This window comes from Amphiura filiformis, chromosome 9 (genome assembly GCF_039555335.1).
Source record: "Amphiura filiformis chromosome 9, Afil_fr2py, whole genome shotgun sequence".
In the NCBI taxonomy this organism is placed as follows: Eukaryota; Metazoa; Echinodermata; class Ophiuroidea; order Amphilepidida; family Amphiuridae; genus Amphiura; species Amphiura filiformis.
In genome coordinates this window covers 22,542,446-22,551,241 of record NC_092636.1, presented here as the reverse complement: position 1 = coordinate 22,551,241, position 8,796 = coordinate 22,542,446, and positions in this window count along the sequence as shown.

Genomic DNA, 8,796 nt, shown 5'->3' with positions numbered 1-8,796 from the left:
ATAAAATTATAGGCCCGCAGTGATCTCAAAACCATGTCGAGGGGCATAGTCATGGTTTTGAGATCACTGCGGGCCTACAATTGTAACCATGTCCCGAATACAGAGCAGTCAATATTTGTTTTATATACCGAATAAAACAGATTCTTGTCATGTGATTAGTTAAAAGAATATGCTAGGCTAGGCCAGGCTGTTTGTCTAGGGCAGGTCCATTTTATCACAGAGTACCGACTAAGCCCAGACCGTAGACCAAGGCAAGGCCGCAGTATGTAGAACAATCCCAGCAAACACAAAACGTTTTCGACATCATTCGCAAAAGGTTATAAAAGGTTGTCAGAAAATGTTTAATTGTCGGGTTATATAAAGGGTATATTAAGAGTATAAAACGTTTTCATAACCTTAAAAAACATTTTTTGATAATCTACTGCTCAGCAAACAAAAATGTTTTACAGAAAATGTCGGGTTATATAAAGGGTATAAAAACGTTTTAATAACATTCCAAAAACATTCTTGAAAACTTGATACAAAAAATTCTAAACAGAATGTTATTTTGGGGTTGAAAAAATATTTTGCGAAAAATGTTTGCCCAAAATATTTGCAATAACGTTTTAAAAACTTTTCCATGCTCTTTATATAACCCGACATTTAAATGTTATTAAAAGGTTTTGAAAAAAACATTTTAAGAACATTTCTGTGTTTGCTGGGTTCAAATATTTCTTAACATAATGTTATTTAAGTATTGACATAATATTTTGCAAACATGTTTGCAAAAATAGTTTAAAATAACATTTTTGAAAACCTTAAAAAATATTGTTGTAGTGTGTTTTCATACAAAACGTTTTAAAACGTTATCATGACCTTTATATAACCCGACATTTAAATGTTATTAAAACGTTTTTACCTAAACCAAAAGCCAAACTATAACTTATTTAAAACGTTTTTAAAACGTTTTTGTGTTTGCTGGGAATAGCACTGGGTTGAATTTAGCACCAACTGTTTTCCTCCAGATGATCGGTTTTATTAATCCTCAAATTTGTTGTATTATCATTCACTTGATATCATGAGCAGTGTGGGTTTTCTTGAAGTCCGTGTCGATAATTTTGAAGTTAGGCCTAGGCCTAGTTTTAGCGAGTTTAAGCTTCCGTTCATGTTTTTACTTCGCTGCATAATGCTTGCAGAGTATCTTCACGCGGTTCTTCAACACGTTGGAAGCTTACTTCGCTACTGATTCAGTCCTTTTGGCCACATTTTCTCTGCTTGCTTGTTTTGTTTTTACCGGCTCGGTTGACGTCGCCAAAACAAAATCAGTCTGTTCTATACATCAGTGTCACACTTGGCAATGATGCACTGTAAACAGCGATATTATTCAATCGAGAAGAAGAGATTTAAATGACTATTCCCCGGGAATAGTAAATAGCAAAAGAATTACTGCCCAGGGAATAGTTTTTACGTAATTCTTAAAAAGAGGGACATAGCTAATTCCATGACCGTACTTCTAATCAATCAGATGGCAGGAATCTGTATGAGGTATATAAAAAATATATATACCATGCACAAATACATCTTACCACAATGATAATAAAACTTTTACTATACCTCTTTATTTACTTGTTTAATTAAATAATAAAAATAAGAATAAGAATATATAAAAACTAAATATTATAGTATCAATTGCATCATGTAATCGGCATCTGAAAAACTAAATAAAATCTCACCAAATTATTTTACTAAGGAAACATAGAACACATAATTAAATCTATCTCATTACACTGGCAAGTAACCGAATATAGTAATTAAAGCCACAAATAAGAAACCTGACGAAAATATTTGTTATAATGTCTACTTTTTTTACCAGTAAATCTCTATTATGTTACAAATTAATCGGAAATTTGAGGACACTACGGCCAAAGAGATGATCGATCAGCGTATTTAAAGCGGAAGCGTATTATATTTGTTATTCATCACGTATGAATCAAAATTATCAAACAAGCGGATTTTGGGACCAATTTTGTTATATGCTTCGCTCTGCATAAATTTGTATCACTAGTTTTATTAATTTATCACTAGTTTTATTCATATTACAGAGTAGTATTACACGATTCTTTAAATGTTGATATTCAAGGCGTAATAATCCGATTAATCAGATTAAAGCTATGTTCTCTCTTTTCTTACACCCTAATCACACTAAAGTACAGAATCAATCGCATATATCAAATTCAGCCGAATGACTATATGTTTATGATTTTTCGGTTTTTTTTCTTCTTGTAGTAAAAACTTGTAGTAAAAACATATTCCTTTGGACAGATGGTTATAGCAAAAACAATACACTGTGAAGAAAGTGTGGAACATTCGACAGAATTGGCAAAATTCAGAAAAATTCAAAATTCAAAAAACGACAGAATATTTCCAAACACGTAAATTAGCTAAAAATTTAGGACATGTTTCAAAACTATATTTTCTAGAATTTCAGAGAGTACTTTAAATATTGGCCGGTTATTTTTCACACAGTGACGTTAACTAGGCAATGCCCATATACCAGGTCACGCGTCAATGGTGAGAGTACTGTGTATTATGTTTAGGAAAATGAACAGTAACTGCACTATGATAAAGGTCCTCTGGCATGAAACAAAATGAGACATCTTAAAATGGTCGGGTTTTTTTTTCTTCAAATTTTAAAACTCAGTAGGTTGTGTATCAATAGAATAGGGATGTAAAAATGTTTGAATTTATAACATTATATTAATAATGAATTAACCTGCCGTTGACTTTCTTGGTGATCCCTATTGGCAAGCTTTCGTATGATATCTACAGTTGACAAGGGTTATTGATGCGTAAGCAATAGTATTGTACACTTTATAACATTACCTTGCGAATAATTATTTGAGTAGCGAGCCCTTTGCCACTTTTAGATTCGGGCTAGTTTCTTTCTTTTTAATTGCTATTTGTGTCCCTTTGTTTCCCCATAAAAAGTGGTGTTTTTTTTAATATTTGCATTACTTGCCATTTAGTGTCTTCTACAAACGCGTATGCTTTAGACTCGCACTGATAAGGCAGTTTTGTGCCGATATGAAGATTACAGCAATCTTTTTATTTGAATGTATTCGGTTACATAATAGCCTTCAGCGCTTAATGGTCGAAAACATATTAAATATTAAAAACTATACTTTAATGATACATTGCTTCGTTCATTTTTGAACATTTGAACAAAGAATGCACTTCATCTCCTGCTCGCTATTTTCAAAAGTTTTTATTTCCTATCTGCCAATCACCTTTAATATTTGCTAGACGTGTTTGTAATAGGGGGTGGTGATATTTTACTAATCATTATAAATCGGTGTCAAAATTATATCATCGCTTACAGGTATGAGCAGAAGGTATATGTAGAGAGTTTATTCTACTACATGAAACTATCAAACCAATGTTTTACTGTTAAAAAGATCAGGCCAATGACATCACAGTTTTTAAGGAAAAATGGAAAAGCTTTGAGTTATAAGAACAAATCTCCCTAAGGCATACCAAAATCTCGTGAAACATCCTTAGATTTGCGTTAATCCTCAACAGGAAGCTTACTGTCAGATTTTCATCACAAATGATTTAACAGACGTCGTGTTTCCAGGCATAATGATGAATCTTGAAATTTAATCTTGAATACATCTTTATATAAGAGATTAGAAAATACAAATGTGGCCACTTGTTAAATAACAAAATTTAATTTATTATTATCATTATTAATGTTATCCGCATCTTTTCATACATTGACTTTAATGGTGATTAACTGAAGAATATTTCTTTTCTTTTAAAGCAAAGACTATGGATAACACCCTAAAGGCAAACACCTGCGACTGGCTATAATTGCAAATTGTAAAGTCAAATAAATATCATTCTATGACATATGGACAAAAACATTGTGCGTCCAATACAGTGGCTCTTTACTGCAATCCTGTGGTATTTGGCGTCAGCCAAAGAACGTCTGTAGACTATGAGACTATGAGACAATACAGAAATCATAAGTGATAAATCGATTACCTAAAAATGAAGGTATATATAAATGTATACCAAAGAAATGTACGATAAATAAATGAATAAATAGACAAACAAACATATATAAAAACAAAGAAATGAATACGTAAATAGATAAATACAAAATGATAAAATAAAACCAACTAACTAAATAAATAAATAGAAATTAGGTTTACGCTTCTTATATCAGAAGTATTTGTATAATTTATTACAAAAAAGGAAACCTGTTCACCTTAGGCTAAGCACACCACCGGTTACCATAAAACTACACGCCTCTTCTCCATTCCGAATGCAAAGTTGCCATTTATCAGCTGAAATTACTAATTTTTACGATCAAGAAAACCTTTTTCGTCAGTTTTTTGTTTTCAAGACGCAGAGTGGGATTTCAATACGCACAGTGACGCTTATCATATTCTTTCAACACATATGTTCAACTGCAAATCTTACAAACGTTTTGTACAAAAAGCAAAAATAACGGTATATATTAAAGGGTTTGAGAATATAATCACAGCAAAATAATCTACACCATCATATCTCAACATGCAATGTAGTCTATTTTCATTACATTATTATTATTATTATTATTATTATTATTATTATTATCATTATTATTATTATTATTATTATTATTATTATTATTATTATTATTATTATTATTATTATTATTATTATTATTATTAATACCGTCATTATTTTTTTATTATTATTATTACTCTTTGTTTACAATGTAGATCTTGAACATTCTGTAACATACCGACATGAGTTCGTCATTAGATCGTATAAAAGCATGTCAAAATTTTGAAAGCTGCAAGTGAATTGTATCTTAGTGTAATTAAATAATCTAGTTATGTGAAGAACAGCAATTAAATTAACTTTTATTCTTACAATAATTACTTTTATGGGAGCACGTGTGGCCGAGTGGATAAGGCGCCCGACTCATAATCCATAGGTTGCGAGTTCGAGCCCCGCTCGTGCCAACGTGTTGTGTCCTTGGGCAAGGCACTTTATCCTCATTGCCCACTGGGGGATGGGGTTGGGTTGGATTGGATGTTTGTATAGTTGTTTGTTTCAATGTTGCAATTTGGCGCTGATTAAGCTGCTGCCTGCAAATTGCATTGTGTCTGTTTAGGTGTGTTTATTGTACCATTAGAGTTTGAAATAAAACCTTCCTTTTATAATGTTTTGAAAACTCCTATGACCTTGAACCGGATTTGCATTCTTTATAATATTATTGCATATTAAAGCCACTGTTTTACATGCAATGTTATTATATAATTATTCAGAATATAAACTGATTGCTTTAATCACAACAAGACTACAACACTAGGCCAAAGAATTTGATCATGAAGATATCAAACTCTAGCCATACGCCTCCACACTACATCTTATCTCTAACGCTGACTTCTCCACACATGTCTCGATGACAGTTGGGTCAGTTAAAAGCATTTGTGACGTGTCATGTCAAATCAATTTTGAAGTGTATCTTAAATAGAGATATTTTGCTCCACAACGCCGTTTTCCTCAATAAAATCGGACATTCCTAAGCGAAGATTTTGAGTTCGTAAGTTATGGTATTATAAAATTGGAAATTGAGATATATCGACCTTTAAAAATATTATTGACAATGTCGAGAGTAGGAATGACCTGGAAAAATATCTCAAAAAATACAAGATGCAAGTTATATTCCGGTCTTATATAAAAACAATTATGTACACTTTGCATCACTTTTTTAATCGAGCCTATTACCATTAATGATATGTGCCAACCTACTACTTAAACAGGAAGAAACACGGAAGCTAATTGAGCAGTTGACGATCAGATGGGACTTTAAACTGGTCGCGTTTGTGTATTACTAATTGCGTAATCCCCATAGTAAAATGAATTAGAGGTTGTGCGAGTAAGCAAATAATTGAATGCAGCGTGATCCTTATACCACCCTTATACAATATGTACACCTTTACATGTAATATCGGCTTTGATTCGACAGGTAAAGGTGATTTATCAAGTGTTAGTTAATGTAATGTAATGTAATGTAATGTAATGTAATGTAATGTAATGTAATGTAATGTAATGTAATGTAATGTAATGTAATGTAATGTAATATATAAATGTAATGTAACGTAATTTAAAATAATGCAATGTTATCAGTGTAAGGTAATGGTCATAAGAAAGAATAGACCTACCAATTGCATTGTGTACACATCACTGATCTTTTTGGTAGAATTCAGTCTAAACTATTATTAACATCAATCTAATTGTTTCTTTTTATGAATAAGATATTAGGTTACATATTTCAGCCAAAAAAACAAAAATAAAGTTCTTAATTAACTGCTTAATTAGCACTTTTAAGTGCTTATTAAGCAGTTAATTAGAAATTAAAATTTCTTAACGAGGCATTCTGGGCCTGTAATGCGTAACAACCGAGCTCATGTAGCCTCACTTATTTGTAATTTTCTAAGAGAATTTGAAGGTAATTCCTAACAAATAGGGTATCATAGAAAAGCTAAGACTCTAAGCAATATCCCTGAGGCAAAGATTAAGTTGTGCAAGGATCTATTTTTTGTGAATGAAGTTTTTGATGTTGAGTAATGTTATGTAATGGTTTCCAAAGAAAGTGAATGAAAGTTTGTTAAACTCACCCCTGGATGTGAAAAGTGTAAAAAATTCGGCCAAAACTCTATCGTATGAAATGAACAAATGATATAGTTCAAAATAAACATCTTTAGGATGACAAACAAAATGCTCCAGGAGCTCAGAGGAGATGATTTCCATGATCAGTCTACTTTTCATGACTGATTTTAACAGTGATTACAAGGTTTGTTTACCAGGGTGGGAGGATGTGGGGTTGATATAATATTGGCATATATCTGTTTCTAAGTTTTTGCTCTTTTGAAAATATTCTAAGGTATATTGATTTTAAACTTGTTATAAAGATTAGAATAGCGATTAGCAAACATATTTAGCTTAAAATTTGGTGAAGATCGCACATTTCTATGAAAATCTTATTTTGGCCTGTATTTTGTGTACAACAGAGATTTGAAGATCACGAAAGCATTCGTACCCACATTTTGGAGTTATTCTGCCTAGGTCCCACCCAAATGTAATTATATTTATACTTTTATATATCAACGTCGACATGTATTGAAACGGATTTCATTTATCTATATCATATTGAGGTTAGAAAACGCAAATTACCAAAATTTCATGACAAATTTCGGATATTTGATGGAGGTAAACATGACACTTTATATAACTATTCATCAGGTACTGTCAGCCTCCATTTCACATTGAGTTGTCGTTTTCACAATGCAATACATCACCCTCATTACAGTTTCGCTCTTCAGTCTAATTCCTTTAATCTTCTCAATTTCCTCTGAGGATTCATGTTATCTCAATGTTCTATAGAGTGTTCATACAAAACATAACGGTCTTTGAGATTTAAAGAAACTACATGCATTAACAAGATGTAGATTTGTGTACAATCTAGGTCAAATCGTCGTCATTTCTCGCGGGATTTTAAGGTTAGTGCTTATTTAATGAATTGTCTCAAAGGAGGTCGCTTGACGAACTGTAACGCCACTCTCATGTTTTTGAATAACCAAGTATTTATGATGAGATTATATTTAGTGTACTCACTATTACATAGTGTACTCGTGTAGATTCTAATCATTCAATTCATTGATGTCAACATGAGACCTTTGAAAATTAACACGTTGATAATTAGCAGGTCATTCAAGACTTTGGAGATTTATGGCCTTTCAATTTAGTCATCAACATGCGAGGGTCATTCAAAACGTTCTGCCTCCACCCTCATATCCCAGCCCTTTCATATTTTGGATGATTTTAACCTAGGTTCTTATCTAGCTTATGAGAAAATTGTGTTTTAATTTGTTTTAAGCAAAGTAAAAATTCTGTGTCGCGGAATTGGAGAAAATATGTACGTATATCTACACAGAAAAGTATACCAAATTGAAGTGACCATAAATACCGTTTGCTCACTTAAGGTGGATAGGCTGACAAAAATCAAATATTGTATTTGATTTAAATAAAAACATGTCATTCCTGCTTGATACTTTTAAGCAAACATTAAAATGTTTTTCTGACATATAAGGCATAATGTTGTGATTGCCGTAGTGTTCCTTTAACTTGATGTTAGATGCTTTGTTGTAGCAATGTAGGCAAACCAAACACCATTTCAATAACTTTTTGTGGGCAGGAAGTGATTTATCAGCTCCACAAAGAAGTACAAAGTTGTGATCGAAGGTATGGTTATCAATGGTGTGGTAGATGTGCTTATTAGCTCTTATTTGATTTGTCGTATAGTTTGCCTTGTTTGTGCGATTGCTAGCTGTTGAATCAATGTTTTAGTTGTGAATCTGATCTATTGATCGGACAAATCGAATCTTGTAATGTGTAGAACTGAAGTTAATTGAGTGCACAATAAGTGCTTGACAACTTTATTTCCTCTTGTTTAATGTATATTAGCAATGCGCAAGTGATGTACCATTACAGTAGTGACATCGTGTACCTATGCAAGATTATGTAAGCCGTGTCGAGCCTTAATACTATTACCGAATTGGCTTTCCCAGTTAACGAACGCTAACTTTCAGCATGGTGTTGGCAGGATATTAGAGACTAGCGATTGGGCATTCGTTACTTCTTTGAATATCAATATTAAACTATTCTTCTGCATCCGTGAATCTTTACTTAAATTGGATGCTCCTTTTTCACAATTGTGTCTACCATTCTTTTGCTAGAATTTTAATACGATTACCTGTT